This window comes from Falco biarmicus, chromosome 4 (genome assembly GCF_023638135.1).
Source record: "Falco biarmicus isolate bFalBia1 chromosome 4, bFalBia1.pri, whole genome shotgun sequence".
NCBI classification, from domain to species: Eukaryota; Metazoa; Chordata; class Aves; order Falconiformes; family Falconidae; genus Falco; species Falco biarmicus.
The window spans coordinates 30,203,035-30,227,176 of record NC_079291.1 but is presented as its reverse complement, the minus strand read 5'-3'; the positions used below and the strand labels follow the sequence as shown (position 1 = coordinate 30,227,176).

The following is a 24,142-nucleotide window of genomic DNA, read 5'->3' as shown; positions in this document are numbered from 1 at the left end:
CAGACAGACAAGTCAAGGGGAACCCCACCCCTTCTTGCCAGCTTTACTCCCTGCAGCACCTCTAAATGAGGCCCTTCCAGGGTGAAAAGATCAGGAAGGAACTGTTGAAAACTGAAGGAGTGAAGCCTGTCCTGCAATCTCATGCATTTTCACTCTTGGCTTGTGTTAGCAGAAGAAACACCAGGCTCACTAGACTCCTCAGGCAAAAACTGTATGCATATGTTGTGAAAATTCAAGCCAAATCTGAAAGGTGCTTTACAAATTAACCAGACCTAAATCACCCTTTCTTTTTTTTTTTTCCCCTTTGGTCCCACAGAGATCTCAGATATTTTTGACATTTTTTTAGACATTTCCAAGGCTAGATTTGAATCTAGACAAAGCAGAAATACTGGCAATGTAACACACACTTATTTCAAACACGTCTGACAAAAGATCAGCTTTCCCCAGGCTGTGTCAGGCTTCAAACTGCCCTGCCTGAGCATGAGTACAGGAAGAGATGAAAAGGGCTGCGTATGTGTTGTCAGACCACTTTAATGACAAATAAGCAAATTGAGAAAAACAGTCATTGAATGCAGGTGTCCTTGTCCCTAGTAGGAAGCTGAGCAGCAGGTGCTAAGATGTGCCTGAGGTGTGAGTACCCACTTACCAAGTGAGCTCTGACCCCACAGCTGAGCTGGTTATTTCCAGTTACTGTTCCATGTACCTCACCTGCACATCACTCCCCTTTTTTTGTCTAATTGCTGCTCCCACAGATGTGGTGACTGCTTACACAACACACTCTGACTTCCAGGGACATGAGCAAGGTCTGCTTTCTCCATCCTCCATCTTGTGGATGGGTACTAGCTTGAAGTGTTTCTCAGACCCCATCCCATTGTCAGGGCTCATGCTGATTCTGTCAGCAGTGAGAAGCAGCAGACCTTTCTTAGGATGGTCTATGTCCTCTCAGCTGTGCTTACCTGTATGGCTTCATGCTCATCTCTGTGGGAAGAACACCTGAGCTTAATGAATGTAAGTCCAGCAAAAGGAAGAAAATTACCTGGGTCTTTCTGCTTTTCTAAGAGCAGAGCTGACCCCAAAGACATTGCTCAGATTGATTATGGGTAGTAGGTTTGAATTCTGTAAAACTGGAATTCACTGCAATGAACCATCTACCAATAATAATTTTTACTCTCCTTCCCTGTCTATATACTAAGGCAGATCCCTGTGTTGCTTGTATCCTGGTTTTACTCATTAAATAACGTGCTAGTGGTGTTGCTGTCACTTCTTTGCTGGAGCAAAATATTTTGATTATAGATCATATGCAAATGTTGTGGAATGGGGATATGAAATGCATGTACATAAGGCTGCATTTTTATAGGGGTGCTTTTACAGATAGAAGATTGTTTCCTGTCCCTGAAGTGGTATTTTTTTGCAGTTCCTAACCCTGTTGTCTAAGGCAAATAGAATTAGCTTTGTAACCTTACAGTACATTATCTATTAGCATAATATATAGTCTGGAAGAAGGTATAATAGCCTACTTCCATCTCACCAGAGCTGATGCATTCAGCAACCTGACTTGATTCAGCCATTATTTTTGACATTATTGACCAAAAAAATTCCAACTTTTGGAGTAGGTATTTGGCTCAGAATGATGTTATACCTCTGTTACCATTCACCAAATATTGAGGCCCACAGGTAGGTAGGTACCAGGCACTGTTAGTTGGGTTCTAATCAGCTAAAAAAAGTAATTCAAGTAGTACTGCCTTCAGCAGAGAAGTTGAGGTAGAAATTTGTCCTTCAGCGTTCAAGAAGATGTTCTCTTCTCTTTGGCCTGTTTGTGCTTCTACTTCATTACAAATGATGTTTTTAGGCAATAGATTTTGTTAGCACTTTTGTGATAAAATAATAAAATGTATCGAGTTACAGAACTCTGATACACCTGTCGCTCACTGCAGGGCAATGACCAATGCCACTGATTGGGCTCACTGACAAGGGGGCTCTCCCAGTTTCAGTGAAGTCTATGAGGAGACCACCAGCAGCTGTGCCAGTCAGTGTCATCAAAGAGACCTCAGACTGGCTCTGAAGGTGAGTAACATGGCCCAGCTTCTGTCCATGCCTCAGTGCCTTCCCTGCACACCAGGCAGGGCAACCGCATCCAAACCACCAGCAGGAAGCATCTTGTGGCACATGGAGTCTCTGGGCTGGGGGCTGTATCTGTGTGGTGAGAGTGAGCATGGCCTGAAGTTGTGGCCAGGACTGTGGGAAGGGTTGTATGGTTTGGATGATCCTGGGCTAGAGCTTAGAATCATAAAATGGTTTGGGCTGAAAGAGACCATTAAAGGTCATCTAATTCAATCCCTCTGCAATGGCTGGGACATCTTCATGTAGATCAGGTTGCTCAGAGCCCCATCCAAATTGGCCTTGAATGTTTCCAGGGATAGGGCAACTACAAGCCTTGACTTTGTCCTCTGGACCTTTTTTATTTACTAATAAAGACATAGCTGGTGAGCTGCATCAGACCCAAACACTGGAGTGGTTTCCCAGGGAAGCACAAAGCATGCCATAAATATTTCTGTTCAAGTAATAAGTTAACAGAATTACATCTATCCAACCATGCTAAAATGTCGCTCCTCTTTCTGCTGCCCTCCAGAGATTACATAGCACTGACCTGGGAATTAGTATATGTTCTTTCACTAAAATAATGCAAGGACAAAATTTCAAAATACTAAGCTTGCACAACCGTTAAAAGAACATTTGTTTGCAAGTTTTTTTGAAACCCAAATGTAAAACCGCTTATATAGAAACCCACAGTAACTAAAGATACACATTTTAAATTAGTTTAGCCATTTTCAGGACTGGCAGTACCACTATAATTTCAAAATCATGTAAGTCTGTATAGAACCAGTCCAGAAAGAATAAAAAAGGAAGAAATGTCAGAGAAGATGCATGCTATAAGAACAAACTGGATTGCAAAGTTGAGAGTTTATAATATAAAACAGAACAAACTGGTTGAGGCAGTGATTGGATGGTCTGAATTTTAAGAAACTAGAGAAAATATAAAGTGAGACAAAGCCTTTCAAATTCTGCATGACCTCAGATGTTAGTGCAGAAGCCTGTTTGTTGTGTCACTGGAATCACAGGAGCTGCGGTCTCAGATGGTAGAATTGATAATTATATTTGTGCCAGGAAGCTATACTTTTTAAAGACTTTGCAGTTCCTCTCATACTAATTTTGTTTTAAAACTACCCATGCTTATTATGGAAGTGATTGAGGATAACGAGGAGCAGGGCCAGGCTGTGACAGTCACCCTGCCAAGAGAGAGCTGGTTGAATTAAGAAAGTTGCCCGAGTTAAAAATGACACCAAGAGCCATGCTTGTCCCCACATTGTGATGAGAAGCAGTGGGTGCCCGCACTCCCTAAGCAGAAAGCAGGGATGTTCCCTCATTAGCGTAGTGATTAACAGGGCCTGCACAGCCAGCGCTGTGCCTAGGAGAGTCCATGGGCACACCATGCAGAGTCCAATGAGAAACCGTGAGGACAAGAATGGGTTGTGAACCCTTTCTTCTTGCCTGCCTCCCCCTCACTCCTGGCTGGAGGGAGAAGGACTTTCCCAGGTGTGATCCATAGCGTAAATGTCTCTCTCAAACCTAAGTGCCTTACGTTGCTGCTTTTGAGGAAACAAGCTGGCCTTGCTTTTTTCTTTCAGTATAGTTGGGAAGGTGGGGTGAGTATCGGTGATATGACTATGCAGTACAGTGATGTCTAGAGTACCTGATGAAATGTGGAAATCTTGGGATTTTTTCAGTCGAGGAGTTTTAACCTGCACATCCTATACATCCCAGAAAGTGGCCTAAAACCTTCCTGTAAGTAAGCAATACTCTATGTCCCCACTGCTGGGTCTGGGCTTTACACTAAGAGGAGGCAGTCACAGCAGTCCTTCTATAGCTGGAGATGTTTATAAGAAAATGGTGATTCTAATGGCATTTTGTGAGGACCTCCACTGGCTGCATGGGCAGTGCATGTGCTAAACCCAGGGCAATCCCATCCCACAGCTGTTTGTCTGCTTGGGTGAACATCTGGAACCTGGGGCTGGGTGCAAGAGCAGAGTTACGTGACTGGTTCTCAAAGCCAAGGTGCTTCGGAACATGACCAACAACAAAGCTTTTGGGCAGATGGGAAACTTTAAAATAAAATAAAACAGCCAATGCTTAACTAAAATACATCAAATTCATGGGAATTATTTCAACACTGGAATGTTTTCCTGGATCAGGGCCTCCAAGATTTTACAGCAAGATCCCAACACTTCAAGGAAACTGTTCCCTAAAAGTCAATAATCAGAAATCACTGTACACAATCTATTACTCAAATGAAGTCTTTATCTGCATTAATGTGAAAGAAATGAAATATTGGACTGTACAATGTTATTTTTAAGAAGGTGAAATGGGGAAACAATGGTGTATGGGACAAAAGGAAATGCAAATAGATTCTGAGACAATTCCTGGAATGTCTGGGTTATGGAGCATTTTCAAATACTGAGGTATGAATAACTACTAGAATGGATACTGTAAATCACAATTTGTTCTTGGTGATCCTAACAAACAGAGGAACTACTGCAGAGGTCTTATTTCTGGTCTAAGATCCAGGAAAATGTACCCTCAGTAAATCAGAATATGATGACAGTCCCTAAAGGGGAAGCGGTCACTTCTTGTAAATCACCAGATTTTTAGCTTCCTTTTTACAATCAGCTCCTTCTAGCAATCTTACAAGTGCAGAATAGAAGTGTGATTTCCTGTGATCTACTTTTTCTTTTTTTGCTTTCCACAATGAATTGACCACAAATGCTTAATGTCCTTGTTTTGCTTTCATTGCTGATGCTGGAGAAAAAAAGAAAACACACATGTTCAGCTTCTTCTATGGCACATGTAATGACACTGGGAATATTTGTGGACCAGAGTCATTGTTTGGCTCCAAACACCAAAAGAATCTTTATTCAGCCTTTGGGCATAATATAATCTAAAGAGAAGCAAGTGAGATTTCAGAAAGTAAGACTTCTCCCTCTCCCAAATTTCTGCTTCTAATTAACTGAAACTCAGTGTGAACGGTCCTTTCACTTCCTTTCCTCCCCTTTTCCTGTCAGTCTGGGAGCACTAAATGCTGCACCAACACTGAAGAAGATGCTATTTGTCATCAGCCTCTGCAGAACGCTGCCATTATGTCTGGTAACATTGGCATATTTGATAAATAGCAAATTGCTTCTGTCACCACTGGATGTTGTTCACCTTCATTTTAATGTGTTCTTTCCACTCAGCTCTAAATAAACGAGCCAGCAATTCTGTGATGTCTGCTTTTCTTGTTAAGACACAAATGCCCCGATTACATACCAACAGAAATTCCTGGGACACCTTTTCCAAACATACCTCTGTTTATCACAGGGATTACCACATTTCCAAGAAGGACTTTTCCCCAGATTTGTGGCAGAAAGTTTGGTCTAATTGGCTTTACTAATCCAAAACATTTACTGAAACAACAAGTCAGAAGGTCCTTTATCGCATGTAATTTAGGTCTGTGCTTGTTTGTAATTTTCCAGTGTAAATAGTAACAGAGGGGGTAAGATTTACAGAGAAGCCCAAAAGTAATGGAAACAATATTTGCTATGGGTGGGCTAAATAGTTAGCACTCTCTGATGAGCTGCGTGAGTTTTCTCTACCTTCTTCCCATCAATGTTTCGTTAGGTGGTGCTTCCAGCTGAGGAACATGAGTTCATTTCAGACCGCATAGGTCAGAGCCCATGTTACACTCTTTAGCAAAAATACAGCTGATAAACACTCGTCTGTGGGTTTTTTCTCTTGGGAGAGAGGAGGAAAAAGAGATCTCAGAATTCATGGAGGAAAAAATAATGGAGTGCATGTACTTGGCTGTTTCTGTGTAGCCAGGTTTATACACTGGCTCAGTTGGATGCTGCCCAAAGGGGCATAGGCTGTGTCTTGGTGAGTCCCACTGGTACAGCTACGCTGGTGCACCTTGGATTAGTTCTTGCTTTTGCCTTCTTATTCTTGCTGTCTTGCTTCTAACTCTGAATACTACTTTCAAGTCTGTATTGCTCATAAAAAGCAGTCTATGGTAGTTGTAGATAGTCACACAGCTTGCACACAAAAATTATGGTAGAAACAAATATATAATGAAGATTTTGGGAAAAAATATTTAACAATGGTTTTGAGACTTTTGCTTAAAATGTGAACTACATCTTCTCTGAAGCTGAAGAAAATCTGATTGAACTCTCCTCTTCAATACCTATCCTATCACTCACTAGATATCCTTCCTTGTCTGCCCTTACATTTTCTGGTGTTGATCAGAAGCAGAAGTAAAATACTGATGCTCTGAAATAATATTACTCTGAAATGTTTTTCCCTGTCTTAACACAAATAAGGAAGTACCAGAAACTTCATTTGAAAGACAGCTGTTGCAAAATGTCTTAACACAATTTTGCAGACCAAGGAGATTAAAATACAGAAGTTAGGGATGAAGAGCTATTGTTTGGGTGCTTATTCCAGCATAGGCTTGTGAAAACATCTGATCCTAGGCAGCGTATTTTAAGGTTTAAGGTTTTGGAAGTTCAGCTTAATGCCCCCAGGATTTCAAGAACTGCAAATTCAAATCATTGCTTGCTTCTGAAAGACAATATCTCTTTCTCAAATAACTTTGGGTGGCTATCTGTCATCTTCATAACTTACGAATACTTGGAGTAATTGCTCATCATACTAGATAACTGTGAAAACTGATCCAAACTGTGAATTTTATGTTGCATTCTCCATCATTATGCTGATAGCTGTGAAAGAAGAGATAGTAAGCAAGTTTGCAGTTTTAAACCATTTTAACATATTCCTGCTACCATTTCTGTTAACCATACAAAAAATATTTATACTCCAGTGTTAATGAGCAACAGATACACATGCGCTTTCTGTGGATCTTTGCAAAAAACCTGTTAAAACAAATGGCTTTTATCCTGACAGGGGTAAAATATCAGTGTCCTTAGCATGCTGTGTAGCAAAACTGGCAAAAAAATATTACTGCCCATATGGCAGATATTACTGCCTTCGTTATATAGGAAACTTATGTAAGATAAAGTAAAATGTGATACCCAACACTGTGAAGATGTTGTAACTAATTATTGCAGCGTTTACAGTGGCATCTTGTTTGTTGTTTATTAACTCAAGTGGGTAATGTTTTTTATTCCAAAACGCACACATTTTTTTTTTTTGTTTTGAATAGTTCTGAGCAGTAATAAAATGCCAGTGTCTTGGTAATTTATAGCCTGCCTCTAGAACACCAGCTACTAATCCCATATCAGACCTCACAGACCCCTAGACCTATAGCTTTACCTATAGTCTGCACACACGGCAACATGTCAGTGTGATTTCATTGCTGGGGTAGGACTGCAATGGACAGTAAGCTCCTCCTAGGCATCAACAGCTCTAGAGAGGTTAGTCTTCATATATGCTGGTGTAAATTATTCTTGAATTAGGCAAAGAACCAGTTAGCTAAGAAAGGAGGGAAAAATGACACTACCTGCAGTTCAATGTAACAAAGTGTTTCCTGGCAGATTCTGTCTTCATATGTCAGAAATGTTGTTCCTGGTATTCTTTTGGTCCACAACTACTGTATATTATTAACTTCTGATCACAGCAACTGTGTGCCAAATGCTTCACTGACATGAGAAAAAACACACATGCTTGTGAAGAAGTCCCATTATATGAGGCAAAACAGAGGACAAACTAGAGTTCTCCAAAAAGGAGGGAATGCAGCGAGAAGTCATTCCTGAGGGAAGAGGAGCTGGGGGAAAAGAGGATGGTAAGGAAATCTTGGCCTAGCTACAAGAGAAAAAGGAAGGATAATTAAGGATAAGATAAAATAAAAGGCAGGGAGGCATCACAGTATATCTTGATAACTTTTTATTTGGAAAGATCTAGTCTGGAAGAAAAATTACATTAATTGGTATGTGGGATTGGCTAATATGAGTAGTGACTGCTAGATGTCCCCCATGTGCAGTCAGTGGTGATACTGTCTAGTTGCATGAAAGATTGTTTGCTGGCCTTCATCTTCACCAGATAATTTAATTTCTTCCAGTATACATCATGCCATTTTTAAATGAGTTTCTGTGGGTGTTGTGGGGATGGACAATCCCAGCAGGACAGCGTTAGCCCTTTTGTCCCTGTGGGGTGGAAAACCCACAGCTGCACACCTTCAGTACAGGGGCTGCTGGGATCTGTCTTTGAGGAAAGTCAGACTGGTGCTGGCTTTGTTGTGTTACATCCTTCCTGGTGTTAAATGGAGGATGAGCTCTGAAGCTCACAGAATTAACTAGTATTTTGTTCCTTCTGGAGAGAATTTAAAGGTAAAGTTATCTGCATGCGGCATCTGGATGCTGGGTGAGTGACCGCTATTGGTGATCATTGTAAGAAGAACCGCACTGGTGGAGAAGCTCAGTTGCAGAATGTTTGACTATGTTGTTGGTAAGAGACAATGGGTAAAAAAAAAACCAAAACAAAATGAAAAAATCTAGTTTGGCTTATCTGCTTTATGGAGGCTCCTTTGCCACCAATAAGAAACCCCTGGAGCTTGGCTTGAAGGATGTTGTTAATGTCACCTGTACAGAGATGAGTACACTCTGTATTTGTGATGTTTCTGTTTCCTCACTAAGGCTTCTAATCAGGCAGCTGTATGGGCAAGAAAAAGGAGAGAGGTCACATTTCATTGCATGGGCTTTGACAGACTTGGAGCTGGAGCTAGAGCTAAAATGGTACATGTCACCATTTAGAGAGAGCTAGGAGCAAGGTACAACGTTTCTGTCTTTCACCTCATCTGGGATATAAAATGATAAGGAACAGATTTAGATTCAATCACTGCCGTATCCCATTCTTACTTGAGTACGGTTGTGGATCTGTGCCTTTCAGCTACTCCATTAAAGGTGTGCTTTTGATGATAGCCAGCACTGCTCTGCAAATATGAAACAGTATATTGATATTGGCACTATACATAGACCGTTGTACTTCCATACGCAAGGAGTAGAGCAGATGTTTTCAGCTTAGTCACTGTACTTCCCTTAATGCTAGGAGAAAAATAAAACTTTTGACTGTTAGAAAGTGTTTATTCTCAAGTTTAAGCACCTTACAGATTTCTTCAGTTGATTAATTTCTTATATAAAACATGTAATACAGACAGATAGAATCTAGCTATGTAGTTCTTGGCCATAAATACGGACTTTTTGTATTCTAAATTTTAAAAATTAGTATACAAGGAAGTATTTTTGTAAACAAGAAAGTAAATTTTTTCTTGGTTCTTTAGCCTCATGATTTAAACTAACAGGTATTACACATCATATTTTCAAGTCACTAAGTCATTTTGCTTTTTGTGCATGTCTCACATGTGATATATGATTTTTATTTATATCAGTTTATTGATGCAGAAATCAAGAGATGGGTGTTACTCATTTTACTGATAATAAAATCTTATACAAGAGGTGTTATACTTGCTGAATTATCCAAGAAAGTTTACAGGGCACTTTCTTGCTCCCATCCCATTTCAGTAGACAAACCTGCTTCAGAGTGTGTGCAGGGGTGTGTAAGCAAAGAAAATGCTCTGAAGTGTCATGTCTTTGTCTAAGTCGCTGCACTGTACTTTGTAGCAGCAGAAGGCAATTGCTGCAAGCAACTCCTGCAAAAGGTTTTAACAGACACTTGTCTGGGTAAGAAAGAAAACAAGGTTTAAGTATGTCATCTATGGTGATTGATAATCTTCACTTTCAGTCTTTTTCTTATGTTTTGGATGAAACATCAGGCATGACGTTTTATGGTGCTCTAGTACTCTCACAAGGTTAGAGGAGCTAGCTCTGCAGTCCTAGGCAAATTCCAGCTGGCACAGTGCATACCCACATAGTACTGTTAAACGAGCGTATTATTTCTTCTTCATGCTCTGTTCTGTTCTTCTCTTCTATGAATTGTTGTTCCAGAGGTTTCATTGCTAGGTGACCTTATCCCTCTGATACACAGTTTATAAATCAGTTTGTAAAATGTGGTGAGTGCCTTGATCTTCTGTGGATTAGAGGTGATCTATAAATAACCACCCTCATTATTAATAATTTTTCAGTTTCACAGCCAGCACTGTCACGTTGCTAAATGAATTACTTTTATAGCCTTTTATTTTGCAGTGCCATGTCTGAGCATGTAAATCATCCCAGTCTGCTGGATGAGTTTTCTCCATGGACAGCAAACATGCATGGGGCACAGCAGTAACAGCAGCACTAACGGTGGCAAGACACTGGGGAATGAGCTGCAGGGCCCTTGAGCATGAGACTGGCCTGCATTTATTGAGGTGAATAACAATTTTTCCACTGACTTTGCAGCTTTGATCAGATCCAGTGGCTGTGGGAAAAAAGTCCCCAGGGTTGATTTTTATTAGCATTAGCTCACAGGGTACTAGTCTTTATTTATTTTTACAGAAGTAGCTGCACTTGATAATAACTCCCAATGTCGTCTTGTATCCGAAAAATAGTTTTAACAGTATTGTGATGGCTGAAAAAGAATAATTTGAGGAAACTGGGTGCTTTAGGATATCTAATGAAACCTTTTATGGGGGCAGGTCAAGTTTAGTTGTCCATAAACTGGAGAGAAATTGTTTAGAAGGTAATGCAGCAAAGAAGTTAGTTTCTAATGAGCCTGCGGTAACAAAAAATTTATTCCTGCATATCCCTGCTATGCAGCCATATAAAATTGCAAGCTTTTTCATTCACCTTTTTCATTAGCAGTAGCTGAATGATCCCCTGGCATAAAGTACAGGGTTAAATCTAGGATTCAAAATGTTAGCAAACAAAAGAAAAAAAATTTCTTTTTGTCTTTGAATCCAACTGTAAGATAGAATAACATGCAGTAGTTAGCCTTGCCATGAAATTATGTTCTTTCTTTTTAGCAATTTTACTTTATATTTGGTGGTTTTCCTCTTCATCCATTACAGCTAAAATATGCCTTCCACTATTCTACAGAGAATTTATTCTTATCTGGCAAGAGAGGTATTTTTAATTTTTTATTTCTAATGTGCTGAAAGACAGTTCCTATGATTATACTGACCTAATTTTCAGTGTTTAATAACTTTGCATTTCCTCATTTTAAGCATACATGTTGGTGTGGATCTGGCTGGACCACCTGTTCTGAAAACTGAATATCAACTTGGTTTCTCAAAATCAGAAACTGTTTTTTAAAATGTAGACAATAAGTGTATCTTATGTAGCATTCATACTGACTGTGATGCTTTTTGAACCTCAAGGGCCACTCCCTTAGATTACACACTTCCAATGTGATAAACAGTACTAGTCAGACACATAAATAAAACGTGGGGAATGATCAGATTGGGCTTTAATCTCTCAGGTTGTGCAGACTTATTTTATTAAATGATCTCTATCTCCAACAGATTAACATTGACATTCCCAGAAAATATGTGTGTTAAGAAGGAATCGAGTGAACGCTGTTAGTCTTTCGGAGAGAAGGACCAACAGAATACCTGAAAGAAAATGTGATATGAGAGGCGCTTAGAGACACAAATGAAAGGACGTTTTGGAAAGATACTGAGAGCAGTATACTTGAGCAGCCTGAGTACAGGAATTAGGAAAATGTAAAAATACGAACCATGGATACAATTTCATTTTTCAGAATAGGGAACAGAAAATTAAACCGACAGTGATGTGATATCATCAGTGGGAACAAATCTCTGGTGTTCCAAGATCTAGGTCAGAATTACTTGTGTAATCACAGATGCAGATTGTTAAATTTGACCAAAAAAAACTTCAGTAGATCATGTTGAAGCATTTCCTTCTTGTGAAATTATATATACACACACACACACATATATATATATGCATATATGCATATTTGGAAGTCTGACTAGCCTGAAAAAATACATCGCTATCTGGTCTTGAGTATCTGTTTTCTTTTTGAATTTTTCTGAGACACAGCACTTTTTACTGCAGTATGAATTACACTGGCTGCAAGCTATTACACAGACCCCATCATGTTAGTTACCAATTCTGTCTAATTTCTAGCATCTTTTGCTTCACAGTACTTTCTTTACCACAATTTGTTGATAACAACTAATAAAGTTAGAAGGCCACCTACATTGCTACCCTGCCTTTCGGCAACAACAGCTTTCCAAGAAATGCATTCACTAATTTATGAACACTAAATAATAGCCTATTGTATCTGCATGAACACTCCCATTTTTCCTCTAACAAAGCATGTATTTTCAACATATGGTTCTCAGTATGGTAATTTTCAACTTCAGCATTTTTTGGAAGAGAAATTCTCCACAGAGAAGATAGATAGTCACAAAAAATTAAGCCCTTTCTCTTGTAAAAAAAGCCCAGTTCTCTGGGAGAAAACTACAGCTGTATTAACTGTAATGGAATCAACTCACATTATACAAGTTATGGCCAGTTTTTAATTTGTAAAAATGCAGTGCAATAGTCTCTGGTTTATGCTTTTCTTCTCCCATAGGTGATTACTACTTGCCACTAACCATAGCCTCAGAGATTTTATCAATATTAGACTTTAAGGCAGAGTTCGTAAGCCCCTAAGAGAAACGGCCTAATCTAAATAGGATCTCTTCCAATAAATAGGGAAATATTTCATCCTCTTTTTAGTGAGCTATTTTTTTTTCTCTTAGCATACTTCCAGACTGCAGGCTGTCAAGTCATTCAAGCCAAATCTGCAAATACAGTATTGGTAAAACTCTTGCTCTAATGTATCGTAAGGCAAGCTATTAAAGCAGTTCTCACAGTTCTTGCCTCTGGCTTTGAACCTGAGGCTCCCAGTTCAGTAGAGCATGATTATATTCCTGAAGCATGAGGCTGGGAGTAGCCAGAAACAGTATGAAGTTGCTGCTAATTACTTTAACCGTCAGTAAAAAGCATCATAAAGATGAATTCTGAAACGAGACATCATAATATATGAGTTTTCAATAGCTCAATTAAAGAGGGTTTTTTAGTACTCTGAACAAAGTGAAGTGTTCCCCCAAACAGTCAGAAGTTATCGAATCTTTGTTTATGTTGAATTATGTAACAAAACACGGACAATGCTGGGAAAGTGAGCTTCAGCAGTCTTTCAGGCCTCCCATACCACGTCATGCAGCCCTAAGGCAACTCCGGGCAGCAGTACATAAATGAGGCCTTGTCAGAAAGAGTTTATAATCTGTGGGCCTTCTCCAGAGCCGAGCAAACGCAATCAGAACATCACCAGGAGCTCAAAAGATGTGGTGAAAAAGTGTCAGTCTCGAATTTTCTGAATTAAAACTGAACGAATGACTGATTTTTCCCCCCTTTTGGTTCACTGGCAGTTAAAAGAAGAAAGAAAACTAGTTTTGTCCAGGTTTCTGCTACTTTCTGGCTGCATGGGCAGGAGAAATTGTAAACTATTTTTACAGTCGGTAAAATCCATCCTGTCAAATGTTATCCATAATGGACATCCTCAATTTTCTTAAGGGAGCTAGGTTAAAAATAGCTCCTGGCCCAAAAGGCAAAACTGAGGGACTTTATAAAAAGTCATTTTGATTTTTTAAAAAAGTGTTTATCTCACAAAAGTGTTGAAATGGATTATTTTGACTTTAGGGGAAAAATTTTAGTGCCTGTTTCCCCCACCTCCACCACGTGCAAGCCACTTAGTTTATCAAACTGGCACAATCACAAAGCTTTCTAACATCTCCACATCTGATGTTTGCAGTGAAAGAATTTGACTTGTAACTGTCAACCAACTGTTTTCTTAAGAAACAAAATGACCTCCAAATTGCTGATCTAAATTTCTTTTTTTATTTATTTATTTCTTTTTATTACCTTTTATTTCTTCCTTCTTTGTTTTTGGAATTGTTTTCTCATCATTTGGATGTCTATCTCTTTCCTCCTATCTACTTTTTGGTATCAGAGAACCAGTGTGTGACTCACACCCTGTTCCTTTTCCTGCGGGCAGCTTTTGCCTCATCTGATATATTTTCTGCCTTTACTATTTCCTGTGTTCTTGTTTTGGCCTCAGCCCTTGCACATTTGTCATCTTAGCCATCCTTGACCTACAATCATCATTCTCACTTGCTCTCTGATGAAGACTTACAGCTCTCATTTTTCCTGCTTTTCTTGTGCCCTTCCTTCCCAGCATCTCTGTTATTCCAGTTCTCAAGATCTCAGCTGGAGGACCTGGAAGGCAGTTGAAACAAGGTGACACTTGGCGCCCAGGATCTGTCCTGCCTCCTCGCTTTTGGGCTTTATTAAAAGAATTTACACATCACCGTTAGTGCTCCCAGTGTCAGAAAGGAGGTGTCTCTCCAGTATTTATAAAGGCATTATTTATGGGAGGTGTGGGGAAGAGATGAAAAGCAGCTGTCAATTAAAAGTTTGTACCGATCTAACACCCTGATTCATCTTGCAAAAGTTTCACCCCTGAATGCTCGACGTCACTGTCTGCCATCTCCAGAGTAACTTCTGTGATTTGCTTGCTGAATTCTGCTGAGTTTTGGGCAAGTCCATGTTTCCTTTGTGTCCCATAAATACATGAATATATCTTCATTTCAGCATTTGGCACAGAAACTCCCATTGAATACTTTGTATATTCAGTATTAACAGTACTCTCTGGTTTATTTACTTGTATACACATTATATCAAGCTTCATAAGAGCAGATGCTGTTAAACTTGAGTGCTGCGGTTGCTGTACTGCAAGAGAATTAAAGCACTTTAATGTCAGGCTATTGTCCATCCTTTGTGCTCTAATGAGTGTATTTTATTACAGGTCTTAATATAGCTGGACTGATGAGTTTATGAGATCATTCTAGGTACTCAATGACAGTGTGTCACAAATCATGTGCCCTCTTTTTTAATCAGTGTCTGATGCCAGCCTGGCATGTACAAGCCTTTCAACCTCATCAAGCTTTGGAAGGCTAAGGGGAAAAAATAAGCTGTCATGACAATAAACAAATAGCATTTGAAGTGCAACTGCTGATTCTTTAGCAAAGAAGCCAGTTGCACATTAGATCTGATTTCTGATTAAAAGGAAATCACTGGGATGATGCTCGGACATAGGATTTCTAATAATGTAAATCTCTTGGTTTAAGCAAGTAACAAAGTTGGTGTGTTCTCAAGAGAAATAGAAATGAAAGACTATTTCTTCACCTATCCACCAGCAAAGGGGTGTTGGACCTTTGGCAGGCCAGCCTCTCTGTGCCTGGGAGAAGTAAAAAATCGGTATCTGCCCTCTTGGCTATTTTTCTGAGATTTCAGTTCTGGTCTGTTCCCAGAAGCTCAAGACCAAATCTAGGAGTGAAAAGTAAAATGGTGCAAATGATGGGCTGTATGTAGCTGGGTGGCCACCTATGTGAATACCCAGAAAAACAACAGGAAAAGCGACTGCAAGAGAAGCTTTTTGAGTTCAAGCACCACCTCCCTTCCCTAGTGACCCCTTGTCCAGCTAATCATCACTTATTACCCTACCGGTGGTGCTTCTGTTATCACGAGGAGCCTGATACTGCACCTTGAAGGCAAATAGGACTTTCTTGCATCACATTCAAAGGGAATATGTTTTGGCACTTTGATTCCTCTACATAGGCACAGGCATAAATGCTTACACATGTGCATTACAGATAATTTTGCATTATGTGCCAGTGCTGACTCTGGCTTTGTGTGTTATCACCTCATATAATTAATAACCTTCTCTTGGAGGTCAAAAAAGTCAGTTGTCATTATCTTAAAAAGTGTGGTCTTTCCTACCTAAATGTTGACCAAAGTGATCTATTGCAGTGTGTGACTGTTAGAGAAGACATTTAACAGAGCTAAATTCTTTGGTCCTACTCCCCATACAACCCTCACAATATTTTCTTTCCAATGTACATATAAAACCGCTAGAGTATTTTAACATTTTACCTCTAGCTTTAGCCAGTATTAAAAGAAATATATCTTGGCCAGCACAGAGCCAACAGGAAAAAGGTCAGTTTACACTTAAAAAAAAAAAAAAGTTGGAAAGTAACATTTTGGAAACTGGTCTTTGTAACATGAACACATCAAACACATTTCACAACATTAAAACTGCTATCACTGGAAAATGTTAGCTTAACAGATGTGTTTATTTAGGTGATTTTCAACTTAGTCTATGACTATAGATTGCAAGTCCAAGAAGAATGGTACAGATAGTTATTTTACTTCTGTTTAGCTTGACGTTCCTCATATCTAATTACTGGTGAATCAAATGAGATCAGACTAAAGCATACGTGAAAAACTAGAATCAAAGTAAAATTTTTGGCTATGCTTTTTCTCTGTTCGTTTTGAATGCTTAAACACCTTAAGGTAATATTAAGCACCATAAGCAATAGCCTGCATCTATGGCATACAGAGGCCCCTGAGCCCTCTTAAATTACTCCACCACCAGATTAAAGGCACTACTTCAGGACACTCAGACCTAGGAGCCAGATTACTTTGCTTCACCTTCCAGTGGGTAGTATTAGATTATAGGTCCTGGGTTTTTTTAGTACTGTATGTTACCAAAATTGCAGCTATCTGTAACACATTTCCACTATCTGGGGAAAAAATACCAAACCATGCTTCTTAGAAATCCTAAAATACCTCCAGACCAAACAGATCAAGCAGCACAGAATCCTTAAAAGCATCTCAGACTGACTTACACTACTCCGCTAAGAGTGTTAGTTGCACTACATTTTAATAATTGCTAGAGTGTGTTTCTTAGTCTGTGAGTAAAATCATATGACAACGGCTGGTGTGGATACACATATGTATGGAAAGTGCAAACCTGAAAAGGATTCTCAGTTATTTGCATTGTAATGTCAGAGTAAGATATAAGAAAACTATTGATTTGGTTTCCTTTTGGTATTCGTTAACGGACAATTTTGGACAATATATTTATATTTTATTTAAAAGAAATGTTGGTAGATAACTTTATAGTAAAAGGCTGATGTCCTAACAAAACTAAAACTTGGTTAAGGATGGCACTTTTTCATTAGCCCTAATACCATGAAAGCAGCAGAACATTTGCCCATGACTTCAGTAGGCTTTGGGTCTGTCCCCATTTCTTATTTTACTTATGACACAGGCTGGCTTAATGCTGGGATACAGCCTAGCACTCTCAAGGGCCCTGCAAATTTTTTTCTAGCATCCAGGATTTTTATATTTATTCTTTAATGTTCTTGCCTTTCTGGTCGTTAAAATTTTCCCAAACTTCATTTTTTTAAAATCTGAAGGAAAAAAATAATCTTGCCTGAGGTTGGTTTTTGCATAGTGGGGATCAGGGCTCATGAAAGGCTATTTCATCACAATACACTCTTTTGTCCAGGCCACTGGCTCACTTTCCAAGGGCTTTCATAAGCCTTCATCCACCCATCCCATCACCTCATAAGCTAGAGTTATGCCAAAGCAAAAAGCCGTGAGGAGCAACGAATATTACCCAGTCTGTACATCTGTAACATGGGAAGCTTCCATCCTAACATGAGCCACTATGGTCATTATTTGTGTCTAATATTTCAGTTGTGTATGTTCTCTGGATAAGGCATATTTGCTAATTGGCATTTCTTGGCTATTGTGGCTGGGAGCTGTAAACCATGTACTTTTAGTTAACAAGATGCATGAAGGGGTTCTGAGGAGCCTTCATTAAGCATTTCACAATAATGTTAGGAAATGTAGCCAGGGAAGCAGCTAATTTAATTTTCCTTGTTCAAATACGCTAAAACAGGGGATTATTCTTAAACATAATTGTTCCCCTGGGGAAATGAAGAGAGAAGAAAAAGACAGGGATGGGGTTACATGAACACCCTCCCCAGAAACTGTTTTTATGGTTTGTGTTACTGCTCTGTCTATTTTTTGACTCTGTAAGTCTGCAGCTGAGTTGTGTGTAGTCTGCATTTATCATTGGTTGTCGTCACAGGCCCAGAGCAAGGCAACCACAGAGGAAGTGGAATAAGACCCAAACAGGGCAAAAAATTAGTATAAAGATATATTAGTTCCTCCAGGGTACCTGGAAGCAAAGTAATACATGTCCATCACACTCTATCCTCATTATATCACCATCTTTTGAAGCTAGACATTTTTTATATTAAAGGATACAGTTAACGAGGATAATTACAATAGGTTTTAATTATTTGGAAGCCAAGGCTAAGTAACCCTAGAGTTAAAACAAAGAAACTGTGTAAGCAGTGAAAGTCTTTGTACAGCCTGGTTTGTTGTACAGCTTTAGTTTAGTGGCTTTTTACAGCTGTATATTTTGTCTCCATCCGGTTAAATGCTAGCCTGCCACGGTGCTCTCAAACTATGCTTTATAGGGGTTGTAATTTGATAATAAATATGCCGCATGCTAAAACTTAAAATTAGGTTACATAGGCTCCAATCCAGTGTGAGTTTCTTCCTATTTCCTTCCCCAAAAGCTATGGAAAAATATCCAGGCATCAGTTTTCCAAGTCATCAAAGAATAAAAATTAAAAAATAAAAACAAATCAAGAACGGACAGGATCAACAAACCCAATCTCTCCTTCTCAAGTAGAAAATTCCTCCCAGATAAAAACACTTACAGATTTTTAGTGTAAACCAACACTGGACAGTGTGTATCATCTGAAGTAATCCAAAAAGTCACCTGAAAGCTAACATTGGTGCTCAAATATGAGCTAACGTGCAAGTTGTAAGGAAAAGCCTTTCCGTATTAGCTTATCTCCAAGTAAGTGTTAAAGCCTTTGCTGAAGCAGGGGCTCAAGAATGTATCATAACAGAGTATCTTTCTGTATGCTAGAGAAAAAGGTTAGGCAGAATTCCTGAGAGCTATAAAAAATCCACAAACAGTCCACATCAAAATGTCATCAGGTTGTTATACTTCAAATTATAAACAGGTGATCCAGTGATGTGATGCAAAAAGAGTCCAAGTCCTTGGATTTCAGACCAGGAGCCCCATCATTATTTACTACTAATTATGTTGAACTGTGAACTACAGGTAAATTAAGCTTGTCCTGAACTCTGTCTGCTCTTGAACTTCTAAGTTCATTAATCAGATGTTCCTCAAGCACAATATTATCAAAAAATAAAAGTTGCTTTTGGCCTTTCTTTTGATTTTTGATTTTTTTCCTGCCCATCTGCAGGAGCTTGGCTCTCTTCCAGCTCAGCTGCGGTGCTGACTAGAGCTGAAGGTGAAAATTCTTTCTCTGTGGACTACCACACAGAGTAGCTGCCCGAACCCTGCAGTGCAGCAGCCCTTCCCTTAGAAGATGCTGCAAAACTTGAACTGCTGTGTGGAGGCTCCCCTGTCTGGGTCATTTGGGGGACTGGGTGTGAGACGTTGTGATGAAGAAAACAGCAGCCTTCATTACTTGCATTCAGCCTTTCCATTTGTATCATCAGAAATACCTTTTTGTGCGCTGCCTACAAGAGCAGATGTATCTAAATAATAGCTCTTGAAACTCACATTGCACTTGAGTTGCTCCAGAGCAGTTCCTTGTGGAGAGTGCCTTGGGTTCCTGGAAGCAGGGCTGGCGGAGCAAGCTAGCCTAAAAGGCATCTGAGACACGGTTGCCAAACTGCACTGGGATGCAGGCACTTGCTCAGTGAGTGTGGAGGACATCTGGAGAACCACTTGCACCCCTGGCCAATTAATTTCCCGCAGAGTTCCCCCATTCTGAGCTTTTGGAGGTGTGTAGTATGCACCTAGGGGCTTTCTGCCTTTCAGCCTTCTGAATATTTTTGGTATGAGTTGCAGCCCTGGGACAGTTGAGCATCCTGCTGTTAGAGAGCTGTGAATGCAGATACTTCCCAATTGTGACCAGATTGTGAGGCAATGGAGTCCTTCTCTGGAGGCATTCAAAACCCACCTAGACGCGATCCTGTGCAACCTGCTCGAGGTGAGCCTGCTTTAGCAGGGGGTTGGACTAGATGATATCCAGAGGTCCCGTCCAACCCCGACCATTGATTCTGTGATTCTGTGATTCAGTGATTCAGTGAAATGGGAGAAAACTTGCTGGGTTGTTGTACAGAATTTAGTTCTAGTCTCCGTGCCTCTAAAATTATTTTGTGAAAGGACTGAAGGATTGGTTTTTCCTACCAAAGCTGTCAGATGTGCCATTGCTTGGTGGTGATTCTGGTGTTCAGAATTACAGGAGGCACTAGCAAGTGTGGCTGTGGATTTATGAACTTTAGATTTCTAGCTTAGTTGGCTTCCCTGAGTCACAGGAAAATTTCCAGGAGAAAAGAAATAAATTCTTCCACCTTCCTTTCTCCTCCCTCTACCTCTGTAACCTGACAGCTGAAATAATGTTGTTACAGGCTTGTCATCCGCAGGAGGCAGAATCAGATTGGCAAGACTTCTCTGGAGACTGCTGGTTTCATTTCCTACTTCCACATATGGAGAAACAGCACCTTGAGGCCAAGGATAAGAAGGTTTCCTTCAGGTGTTTCTTGGAGTATGGATCTGAAAAGTTTTCAGTGAGCCACCAGGTAATGAAGTTGCAGTACAGCTATTCTAAGGATCAAGAAGACCATGTTTAAAGAAGGGGGAAAAATGCAGGTATATGGGAAACAATAATATTTTGCTAAAAAGGACCATGTAATACTTGGAGGGACTATGGCAAAGAAGCTATGACCAACAGGGAAATTTCTGAGACCTAGTATATAGTGTAGGGTAGTCTAGATGGTTTCCGCAGTTAAGTGATGGGGTTGGGAGGCCTGACTGCCCAGCTGGGCTGTGGCAGAGCCCTTGCCTGATGTTTCCTTCAGAACTTCAATTCTGTCAGTTTTTTGTGTGCCTGTTTCTGTAGTCACAAAGGCTGTTTCTTTCCTTGCTTGTTCAGAAAGGGATGACATGAAACGACGTATACAGGCCTATCTGACACACTGCAATCTCTAGATTCTTGATTCCTTTTAAGAATCCATATCAGGAAGTTCATTACTGAAGGTTCACACTGAGAAGTCCTTGTAGAAAATAATGATTCTTGTCTTTCAAAGTGAAATACTGCTTGTCTTACATAATCATCATGAGGATTAATTCAGTCATCTTTTACCTGCTTTGGGAATCGCAGAAGGATTAATAATAATTCATCATTTTTGAAACTCTGGTATACATTTTGACATGATGTTTGACAGGTTTGCATAATGTATGATTAATCAATTAGAAATTTTGTACATATGCATGACACTACATGAATATTCCTCTGATCTTCCTCCAACACTCTTGTAGACACAGGGTTCTTGTACAGTAGTTGGGGAAAAAAAGGAAATCTTTTCATTCAGCTGCCACTTGTGAACAGTTTCAAAAAGAAATAGCTTTGCATTTACTAATAGAAGAAAACAGGAAATCTGTCTGTCTGTCAGGAAATCTGATACGTGCTACACTTGGTAAATCCTCTTTTCAGTGAAATGCATTAAGAGACCATATAGAGAAATGTAAGTGAAAAATAGGGATAATAAACTGCATGCTTTAAATAGAAGATAGGATTATATTTACTGCTCTGGAAAAAGTGATGTTCTTTGTACTGTGAAAGAAAAAGCAGTTCTATACATGGTTCAGACCTTTATTCTGGACCTGAGCTGCCTACCAGTTTAATGTTGCTTAAACTTTCTGTGAGATATCAGTGGACAGAGTTTACCCTTAATTCTTTGGAATTTAGATGAAACTTCAGTTGCCATAAGTGACATTTGCAACAATTATACCATTGGACAGGATCTGGATATAAAACCCTTTAATTTTATGAATTATTAGTTATAATCTACAAGTAAGATTCTAGACGAGAAAAACTAGGAGCATTCAAAATGGTTCTGGATCTAAGATATACTCAAGGGAGTTTGATCTAGTGAACTAAAAACTGTACACCAAATCTTAAGAAACAACCCCCCCTTTCTGTTGTGAATCTTTACCCATTTCAGTTTGGCATGGATGGAGATGCAAAAGCAAACCACTCATCTGATACTAATTCTTGTATAATAGCTCAAGATGGCTGACTAAAGACAAGCTAATGGAGAAAGGAATGTAATTTGTTGACAAACACTTGAGTTAACATGTGCAAAGTGTATGCTTTTGCGTGCCAGTTTAGTGGCCTCAGTGGTCAATTTAAGGGAGAAAAGGAAACAGTGGTGAAATTAATCATACTGATGCCTGTTTGTCTGATATTTTTGGCATATTGCAGAACATAAACTACAGTAAAATTTGGCAAGGGATTCTGATTTTCAATGAAATCATCTATTTTGTAACATATTCTCCCCTATCTTATTATTCTTTGGCATGTAACACACTTGGAGGTTAGAAGGTCAGATTAAAATATTCATTAGTCACCTAAAAACGGTTACAGCATCTGACAAGGAAGAAATCAAGTCACAAAAATCCCTTCCAAAGCAGGCTGTGAAAGGCTGCACTTGGTGCCAAATGTGGGACTGTTCAGACCTATGTTTAGAAACTCATGATAAGTTCTAAACACAGTTTGATGAAAACCTGATGCAAGTCTCTCCTTTCCCTGTCAACTGCTGACATTAAACTGTGAAGTTGGCTGTGATGTCAGTTCTGAATTATTCTCTCTTGATTGCTGACTCAAAGGCTGGATGGTAATGGAGAACTGAGATTTTTAAGGTTCATCAGAGAAAGCATTAAAAGCCGGAAAAATATGCATACCTCTCTGGCTGGAGTATACTCACATGACTTTTCTGTGCTCTGTTAACTATTCTTTAAAAATAATTTTGCAAGAGGGTTTTTTTTTTTTTCAAGGGTTGATTTCTTTTTGTTTTTGTCTTCATGTTCTGTCCATGGAGAGGGACTATTGGCATGAACACAGAAATTCTTTGCCTGAGTTTGAGTGTTTAAGGGAAATTTCATGTAGGAAAGACACTGGCCACTCTACACTAATAAGAAAGCTTAAAAGGAATGTTAAATCTACTTTAGGGAACTTTGGAAGATTTTAAATATTCGGAGGAATAAGTCAACTGAAGCTTTGAGATTTTGCTCTTGAATCAGCTCAAGCAAAAATCATAAAGTGGCTGCAAAATAACTCTCTGGTCCTGCAGAGACATATGTTCTTATCTTTAACTCAGTGGGCTACTTGCTTGATTAAAGTTTTAGTTCTTTGTAATCACAGTGGGATCCTGACCAAATCCAGGCTAGCGGTCCAGGCTTGATTTCTTCAGACAACGACAAGGGTACATTTTTCTCAGTTTCGTTCCCAGAATACTTCTTTTGAGAACATGCTGCTTTTAAAACCACTACTCTCCTTTGTTAGCCAGGCTTGTTCTTGTTCTGTAATTGTCTCTGAACAATCTTCCCTTGTCCAGAGAAAAGTGACTTGTCTATCCCTATTTTCTTCTGTCCTAGATGTTTTTTTCCCACTGATAAATCTATCTGCACAGTAACTATTCCAACAAGGAGGCCAGCATTCAGTATTTGTAATTATTACAGGGCAGCTCCAAATCTGTTCATGTTCAACTCACACTTTTCAATTTTGGCATGCTTTCTTAATGCTGGAAGCATTTCACAGATATTAGCTGGTTATACTTTCCAAGGAATCTGGTGCAGTTAAAATAGTATAGTTTCCATTCAAAATAAACTTTTATCCTTTTTTCCCCCTTTATTAGAAGAGGTGGCACTCTGTGGAAATTCAAATACAGATGTGATGTAATTTTGAAGGAAAGGTACCTCTTTACAGCTTCTGAGAGTCACTTGGAAACTATTGCACACACTGTGATAGGGCTGTGATAAAAGAGAAAAGATATTCGAATACAAGTCAGAAGGAGGAATCAGCCTTTGGAGGAACGTGCAGTGCTGAATGAGAGGAGAGAAGAGAAGAAACAGAGAGATGCGAAAAAACCTGAACTAGCAAATCAAATGCCGCATGACCTATGAGAATGAAACCAAACCTAGGGAATTATATCACGATGAGAAAAGAGAACAGGAAAAATATCAAAATGCTTGGAAAAAACAGTAACCCAGTTATGCACAAAAACTGTAGAGAAGAAATACAAAGACATAACAGACTTCAGAGAGTGGCAAACAGACTTCAGAGAGCAACAGCAGCAGGACAGGAATGAAGTAGGAGGGAGTAAGTTAAAAGCAGTGCACATAACCAGTTTAGAATTGAACTGTCTGTCTGACATTTATGGGAAAGCATCTACAAGGCTAATGGAAT

General features: G+C 39.4%; 1 long non-coding RNA gene across 7 annotated transcripts in view; it reads left to right on the top strand.

The window, feature by feature from the left end:
• LOC130147823 (uncharacterized) overlaps window positions 1-24,142 on the top strand; it is a 140,949-nt gene that overhangs the window by 29,983 nt on the left and 86,824 nt on the right. For 4 of the 7 annotated variants that reach the window (XR_008821360.1, XR_008821355.1, XR_008821357.1 and 1 more), the window contains exons 2-3: window positions 1,935-2,064; window positions 20,304-20,474. This is a non-coding gene — a long non-coding RNA (uncharacterized LOC130147823). The remainder of the gene's footprint in view (window positions 1-1,934; window positions 2,065-20,303; window positions 20,475-24,142) is intronic. The other 3 variants (XR_008821358.1, XR_008821359.1, XR_008821361.1) reach the window with 2 other exon arrangements.